At 41.6% G+C, this 8922-nt stretch overlaps 1 pseudogene; it reads right to left on the bottom strand.

Moving 5' to 3' along the window:
* Nucleotides 1–2647: 2647 nt before the first annotated feature.
* LOC102849445 lies at nucleotides 2648–2923 on the bottom strand (annotated as a pseudogene).
* Between the last annotated feature and the right edge of the window lie 5999 nt (nucleotides 2924–8922).

Genomic DNA, 8922 nt, shown 5'->3' with positions numbered 1-8922 from the left:
GATATAATCCTGTCACTCACAATGTTGTACTTCAAGATGGATCTAGAAATAACTTTTTTTACTATGAAGGCAACCCCATTTTTCCTTGTCTTTTCATCTCCAGAGTAATGTATCATATGGTCATCTGACTCAAAATGCATACTCTCTAGAAAATTTTGATGCAGGTGATAATATGGAAAATATTTTAGGGACACGAATCTTTTATGTGGCTAATGAAAATAATTTTTACATATATTTGGATGCTTCTTACTCAAATTTGTGTCACAGGTACTTAGTAAAGACTCTTGGAGAAAAATTTGTCAATTATGTGTTTGCCTTCTAGAAAGAAAGTGACATTATTGCTGTTAGGTGACAGTGAGTTCTGTCATAATCATATTATGTATAAATGAGTGAAACACAGCCAAGTTGTGCTGTGCTTGTATCAAATGTTACAGCAGCTGTGTCAACCCATATTATTCTTTCATTTAACAGACATAAAAGACAAAAAATATTAAAAAAATAAAAATGAAACCCAGAAAATATACAAAAAAAAATATGTCTACTAGCAGATTCTCTCCCTCGTTATAGTAGACGGTGGTACCACTGATGCCACTATTGATGTCAGATGGATCCTGGTTGAAAGCAGAGATACCAGAAGAATGTTTATTTGTGCTTTATTGACTATATAAAGGCTTTTGACTGTGTGGATCATAAAAATTATGGCTTACTTTGATAAGAATGGGAATCCCAAAATACTCAACTATGCTTATGTGAAACCTATACCTAGACCAAGAGGCTGTTGTACAGAGCAAGGGAACACTTTATGGTTTAAAATGAAGAAAGGTGTGTGTCAGAGTTATACCCTTTCTCCATACCCTATTCAATCTGTATGCTGAGTAAATTATTCAACAAGTTGGACTTGATGAAGAAGCATGTGGCATCTGGATTGGAGGAAGACTCAACATTGATGACACAACATTGTTTGCTGAAAATGAGGGGACTGGAAGCACTTGATGCAGAAGATCAAGCTTGTAATACAGCCTTCAATATTAATTATAGCTCAACAACAAGAAAATACAAATTCTCACCGTAGGACCAAAAGGCAACATCTTTCAAGGTAGAGAAAAGATTGAAACTGTCAATGACTTCATCTTACGTGGACCCACAACCAACACCAGCAGTCAGGAGATCAGGAGACATATTGCAATGGGAAAGTTTGCAGTCAGGAACCTCTCCAAATTATTGAGGAGCAATCGTATCAGTTTGAAGAATAAGGTATGCCTAATTCAGGCCATGGTCTTTTCAGTCACTTTCTATGCATCTGAGAGCTGGACGATGAATAAGGATGACAGAAGAGTAATTGATGCCTTTGAGCTGTGGTGTTGAAGAGTACTGAAAATCCCATGGAGGACTAAAAGGACACATATGTCTTAAAGAAAGTGCAGCCAGAGTACTTCCTTGAAGACAAAGATGACAAACTTTGAGCATATTGCTGGGAGAGGTTATCCTTGGACCAGAACATCATGCTTGGAAAGGTGGAGGACTACTGAAAGAGAGGAAGACCCTCAATCAGACAGATTCACATAGCGACTGCAGCAATGGATCAGGACAGGGCTCAGATTTGTTCACAGAGTTATTCTAAGTCATTCTCAACTTGATGGCACCTAACAACAACAGCAACTGTACAGACATGCAAAAACTAAAACACTTAAAAAGAAAATGAAACCCAGAAAATATTTTAAAAATATATTAATCAGCAAATTGACACCTTAGTTATAGATGAACTTGCCTTTATGATTTCTGATGTCAAATGTAGTTGAAATCATTGGTATAAACTGTCAGTTCAGATGCATCTTTTTTTTAGTGATCTTTATTTACTGTTGGATTGTTGTTATGTGCCATCGAGTCGTTTGCGACTCATAGTGACCCTATGTACAACAGCCCTAAACCCTGCTCTATCCTGTGCCAATCGCACTGCCTCTGACACACCCATCCCGATTACCCCAGTCACTGAATCAATCCATCTCATAGAGTGATTAGCAATTAGAATGTACAACTTCTGTTCAACAGGACATTGAAAAGTCTTTAACGTGACAGCAGCAAAAAAAATAAAAAAAAAATAGAATTCTGCAATTACAGCAGCCTTGATGTGTACGATTCTAAAATAAATACTTCTGAGCAGCTGTTGCCAGTTTTTTAGGATTAATTTAAACATATACACATTTTCCATCTTGTTTTCTGAGAGCGTTTTTTAAGAGTCAACGAGCTCGAGTAACTGAGGTGCTTGGTCACTCCTCAAGGCAGGCAGGAAAGAGCTCACTCAGTTAACCCGGGCACACAGCACACCACACGACACGGGGTGTACCACAGCCTCTGCAAGTCCTTCACTGTGAGCCCGCTGTCTTTTCAAAGAGAATTTCCTCCTAAGAGTTTGAGAATTTGGGTGGCCTGTTTTTTGCTAACCTGACTCCCTTGGATGGCCTCGTTAGTGGTCAGGGCACTGGCAATTTGGTCACAAGGCAAGTAAGGCTGCAATAAAGAAAGTCTGTGTCTAAAATACCGTGTGCTTACTGGAACCACTCAGATTATTTTTAACATAAAATACGTAACTTCAAAGTGAAGGGTCTAATCAAGAAACACTAACAAGATGGAGGCAGCATCTATTCTTCTAAGACTTATTAGGTTTGGCCCAGTATTCTCGATACATGGAATACATTATACCAACAGTCATTGCTCCCACCACAAAGCCTTGGGCTGTTACTTGCATGTGGATCAGGTGGATGGACATTTTCGTATTCCCCATTCTTCAGTTTGTATAATCCGTACGCCATGATTGCAGCAAATCCCGCCATTCCAATGGGGACAAATGGTGCCTCTTTAGCTTTTCGAATCAATTTGGATCCCTGATCATCTTATGAAGAGATACATCTGTGTTGGATGACATTGTGATTGGTTGAAGAATCGCCCACGAGCAAACCCACCACGTAAGGTCCCACCGGCTTTCAGATGCATCTCCTACAACTCATTGGGCTCTTAACACTTTTATGGTTTTCTCTCCTGTTTTTCTTTCTTCGTTTATGCTCTTTCTCTCCCTCACTTCTCCACTTCTTCCTCCAGGCACACAAGTGCTAATGGCAATGACTACATGGCACAGTCTGAGAGGATGAGTGAATGCAAGCATGTCTGTTTCAAGGCTTTTCTCCCCCTCTGATGAAAGTACTGTTAAAACGATTGTGTGGAACAGGGTTGTGTTTTGTTCTGTGATTTCGATCATGGGTCAAAATTTGCACTGACAGTAATAACAGAAATCTTCATCTGTCCTTATATTACCTATGCTATCATCCATAACTGACTAATAAAATGCTTGCGTTCTACACTCTCAGGAGAATTTTGTTCAGTGTCTGTTTGTTACTGTGCAGTTGATCCTCCCCCACCTCAGTTCCTTATTTGTGACACCTGTTAGTGAACAGCCCGTCTGAAACTTGCCCTATCGTGTGCCATCCTCATCATCTCTGAGACACTATGGAGCCCATTGCTGAAGTCACAGTGTAATTTCATCTTGTTGGGGTCTTTTTCTCATTCTCTGACCCTACGTCTTTCTAAGCATGATGTCCTTTCCCAAGGAATAGCTTCACCTAGCTACACATGCAAAGTACGAAAGCCAAAGCTTCCTCATCCTTGCCTCCAAGGAGCACTCTGGCAGATACTAACTAGACTCCTAAAACTATTCAAATTTTCAACTGAAAAAGCTACACTGTAGGTGGTTGGAGATGAGCAGTTGGTTGAGAAGAGGGTGAGACTGAAATATCACTTTCTCCTTGGTCTGCAGTATCATTCATTTACCAGAAGTGCAGAAGTAGGTCTTGGGTCCTGATTTGTGTTGGAGCAAAGATACCTGTGATGTCACCAACAGGTGTGCCTTATGTAGATAAGGCAGTGCAGTGGTTGCTGGATTAGAATCTTCTGCTTAAATGACATTGTGATTTCCTGTTCTGTGGGATGGGCTTCCAACCTTCTTTTGAGACTGGAGGCCAAAGGAGGAAAGAAGGTGTAGGGGAATTCTGGAGTGAGAGAGGCGAAGTGCCCGTCTGTGTAAAGTCTGGGAGTATGACACTCTACTGGGTGGGAGGAACAGGAAGCCATATACCTACCCAGCAGAAAAAGAAAAAAAAGATCAATTATGAAGCCAGTTTTCCCAGGGTCATGTTAGCTCATTCCTCTGCAGCTGTGATGAATAATTGAAAATTATATACTCTCTCCTGGATTTTAGGATTATATCAAGGTAGTTATGAGTTTTGTCTTCTATGTTAGCCTCTTTAATACCTTTGCTTTCATTTTCACCATACATTCTCAGAGAGGACAGTGATTGCACTACCAAAAGCACCTATGAAGCTGGTTGTATAGGATTGGATTGTTTGACAGAAGTGACACATTGATCTTTAGATAGTGAACTCTGTGGAACTGCTGAATAGTTAGTGAAAAGTACCACTCAGTTCTTGGCCCCTGCTAGCTAAGAACTACAGATGAAAGCATTTCAAGAAAGGATCCTTTGTTTAAAAAGGTAAATCTGACTAGAATTTTAAGATCACTTTGTCTTTATTCTATAGGATGTGCTTGCTAGCTGTCATTGAGGTCTACTGTAATTTAGCCTTGCTATGTTGTATGATTTTCACCACTAATATATTCAATATTAAATATTATTACTGTTCTCCCTTCAATATTGGATTTCAGGAATTTTTTTTTGAGAGTGATTTTGTGTATTCTCTCCATATTTTTTTGAGGATAATTATATGGAGTCATTCAAGGTTTTGCCCAAACCATACAAACTACCAAAGAGGCAGTGAAGCTGTCACTATATTCAGATGACATAAATGTACAAGGAAAATCCCAAAGACTCAACAAAAAGACTGTTAGAGATTAGTAGACCAATTTAGTAGAGTGACAGGATATATGATCAATATACAAGTCAGTCAGAGTTCTCTACAGCAACAAAAGTCTGAAAAGGAAACTAAGAAAATAATACCATTTACAATAGCCAACCACATGATGAAATACTAAGAGGCAGTCATCAGAGCAAAGCAAGGAAACACTTCATGGTTTAAAATCAGGAAGGGTGTATGCCAGGGATGTGCCCTATCTCCATACCTTTTCAATCTATATGTGGAACAGATCAGCCAGGTGGCTGGGTTCTATGAGGAGGAATGTGGCATCAGGATTGGTGGAAGAGTCATCAACAACCTGCGTTATGCAGATGACACAACCTTGACTGCTGAAACTAAGGAGGACCTGAAACACTTGCTGGAGAATGCCAAGGACTGTAGTTTCCAATATGGATTGAAGTTCAACATCAAGAAAACAAAGATTCTCCACACTGGGCCAAATGGCAACATCATGATAGACAGTGAAGAGATTGAGATTGTTAACAGCTGTAGTTTGCTTGGCTTGGCAATCAACACTCTTGGTACCAGCAGCCAGGAAATCAAAAGACAAATTGCATTGGGAAAGTCTGCTGTCAGGAACCTCTCCAAAGGACTTAAGTGCAATGATGTCATTCTGGGGACTAAGGTGCACCTGATTCAGGCCATGGTCTTCGCAATTATGTGCTATGCATTAGAAAGCTTGACAATTACTAGGATGATAGAGAATTGATGCCTTTGAGCTGTAGTGCTTGAAAAAATATTGAATGTTCCATGGACTGCTAAGAGAACAAATAGATTTGTTCTGGAGAGGGTGAAACCAGACTGCTCCTTGGAGGAAGGACTGTGAGGCTCCATCTGACATACGCTGGGCATGTTGCAAGGAGGGACTAGTAGTTAGAGAGGGACATTATGTTTGGGAGGGTTGGGGGGACAGCACGAGAGAGGAAGACCTTCAAATAGATGGATTGACTCAGTGACTAGGGTAATGGAAAAGATGTGTCAGACAATAAAGGTGGCTCAGGATAGAGCAGGGTTCAGAGCTGTTGTACACAGAGTCAATATGAGTAGTGACTCAACAGTACATAATAACAAGAGACACAAAAGACCTTTATAACGAAACAGTACACAGTACTACAAGAAACAATGAGAGCTAACTAAATGGAAAAATATTTCCTGTTCATGGATAGGAAGACTCAATATAGTGAAAATAACAATCCTACCAAAATCAAGCCCTCTGTTTCAACAAGCAAAGTTTCATCCTCATAAAGAACTCTTCCTCCAATCCTGATGCCACATTTTTCGTCAGAGTCCAGCTTATCAAACAATTTGCTCAGCATACAGGTTAAAAAGTATGGAGAAAGGCTACAATACTGACACACATTTTTCTAAGTTTGAATCATGTCGTGTTCCCATGCTTTGTTCACACAACAATCTCTTGGTCTAGGTAGATTTCATATGAGCACAATTAAATTTTCTAGAATTCCCATTTTCCTCAATATTAGTCATAATTTATTATGATCCATGCCTTTGCGTAGTCAATAAAGCATAAATTCTTCTGGTATTCTTTACTTTCAGCCAGGATTCATCTGACATCAGCACTGATAAATCTAGCTTGAACTTCTGGTAGTTCTCTGTCTATGTACTCTTCTAATAGTTTTTTAATGATCCTTATTAATTAGTATTTTGCTTGCATGAAAGAGAAAAGGACTTGCTGCAGAAGGTTAAACACTGCAGCCTTAAATATGGATTGCATCTCAACGTCAAAAAAGGAAAATCCTTATGACTGGAGTGATATGACATCATGATGGACAGAGAAAGGACAGAGACTGTCAACAGCTTCATCTTATTTGGATTCACAATCAATACCCTCTGTACCAGCAGTTAGGAGATGAAGAGACATATTGCAATAGGAAAGTCTATAGTCAGGGACTCTCCAAATTATTGAGAAGTAATGATGTCAGTTTGAGGATCAAAGTGTGCCTGGTTCAGGCCATGATCTTTTCAGTCACTTACTATGCATCTGAGAGCTGGACAATGACTAAAGATGACAGAAGAATAATAGATGCCTTGGAACTGTGGTGTTGGAGAAGAGTACTAAACATCTCATTAGACTGCTAAAAGAACAAACACATATGTCTTGGAGAAAATGCAGCCAGGATACTACTTGGAGGCAAAGATGACAAAGCTTCACCTCACATACTTTGGGCAAGAAAGGATGTTTTTGGTTTTGTTGCTAGAAGGATTTATTTATTCCTTGGAGAGGGACATCATGTGTGAGGGTAAGGTGGAGGGGTGGTGAAGGAGAAGAAGACCCTCGACCAGGTGGGTTGATATGACTACAACAATGTGCTTGAGTGTGTCAGAGATTCTGAGGATGGTCTGGGATTGGACACTGTTCAGTTCTGTTGTTCATAGGGTCGCTGTGAGTCAGGGTGGTGGGCACATGTGCTCCTTCCTTCTAAGGAATTTTAGGTCCTTCTTCTTGTGTCTCGAGTCTTCTCACCATTACGAGCATCCTCCCCACCACCATCAGCAGTCCTGTCCTTGCCTTCTGTTCTGATGGCTGCATCCTGGCTGATGGTGACCACCCAGTGCCATTTCCTTCTGTGGCCTCTGGAAGCCATGGTGGTGATGGACTTGCATGCCTTGGTTCTCTGGGACCGACCGGTCTTGGTGACATTTAGGAACTGCATGAGGTCTTCCTTCGTTGTCTCTACCTACGAAGTGTACCCCTTTGGTTTTCTCAGTTCTGGAATGATCTCTCGCTTCCTTGACTACTTCTCCTTTCCAGTTCCCTGGTTTTCCTAACATTCACACTGACTGTGACCTCTTATGTTGATTTTCTCTCGGCTCTTCACTCTTCTCTCATGTCATTTTCTACCTACTTTCCCAGAAAAGTGACTTCTGGAGGTAATCAAAGTCCTGTTCCAACTCTGGGGTAAGGATTCATTGTAATGTTCTCCAATTTCTAAGCTTTCTTGGCACCCAGCATCCCATTGTTTTTATCAGCTCAGGAGCCAGAATTTTCAACTATTTTGGTGGCTTTTTTTTGTTTGTTTAAGTAGAAAACTGTAGTAAATGCCTTGGCGGTTCACCAGGGATCTTTGAGAGCCTGTTTGTTTGAGGCCTGGTGGCACAGTGCTTAGATGTGCTTGCCTGCTCCTCAGGAGGAGGCTGATTTGGACTTCACCAATCTAGTGAGAGAGGAGGCACTCTGTGTCCAGGAAATTCGCTTGGATCCTGTGGGGTGGCCCTGCTGTCCTATGGGTCACCAAGTTGGAACTGCTAGATGATCCAGAGCTCTGGGAACATGCACCTTCCCTCTGATGAGGAGCCGGTACTGCTGATGTGACTGGGTGTAGATTCAAAGACTCAATGGCTGCAACTAGCATTTAGTCACATAAACAAAACAGTTAAAAGCAGAGTTCACTTCCAGAGTAGTGGTGTTGGGCAGCAGGAGTAGGTGAGGAGGAGCCCTGGGGACCCTCTTTCTGCCGAGCTTTTTGCACAACTCTGAGTGGATATTTGGACCACGACTTCAGCTGGCAGTGACTCCAGATAGAAAGCCCCATGTCCTCAGGGTTTCTTGAGCATTTCTTCCTTGGCTGCATCTTCACTGAGATCCTATACTGTGTCTGCCGGTGGTGGCTGTAACCCACTTCTCCTAAGAGTGTTTGTGAGGACAACCTATGGGCTGTTTTTGCGGGGTGCCCTGGTTGGGTCCCCCACTTGGGTGAGGGGGCCAGATTCTATCCCTCCAGCTACACCTGCCGGTCTGAGGGCACCCTTTAGGCTGTTGGGAGCCTTACCTGCATGGTGTGAATGGACTGGCAAGTGTCCATAATGGACTCCGACCTTTGTAGACAATGGCTCTGGCTTCATTGTGGAGGGGATTTCAAAGTCTCTAGTGCACAGCTAAACCCCAAACCACTCAACTTGGAGCAAACTACCTGAAGGACAGCTGGTGGCTTTGAAATGTCAGCCTGTCAGTTCGCACTCAAGTGCTTAATCGCTGTGCTACCAG

The sequence above is a fragment of the Elephantulus edwardii genome, unplaced genomic scaffold (genome assembly GCF_000299155.1).
Source record: "Elephantulus edwardii isolate Elephantulus edwardi_28Jun2011 unplaced genomic scaffold, EleEdw1.0 scaffold00260, whole genome shotgun sequence".
Lineage (NCBI taxonomy): Eukaryota > Metazoa > Chordata > Mammalia > Macroscelidea > Macroscelididae > Elephantulus > Elephantulus edwardii.
Note: the sequence above shows the minus strand (reverse complement) of the source record. Positions and strands in the feature narration are given on the sequence as shown.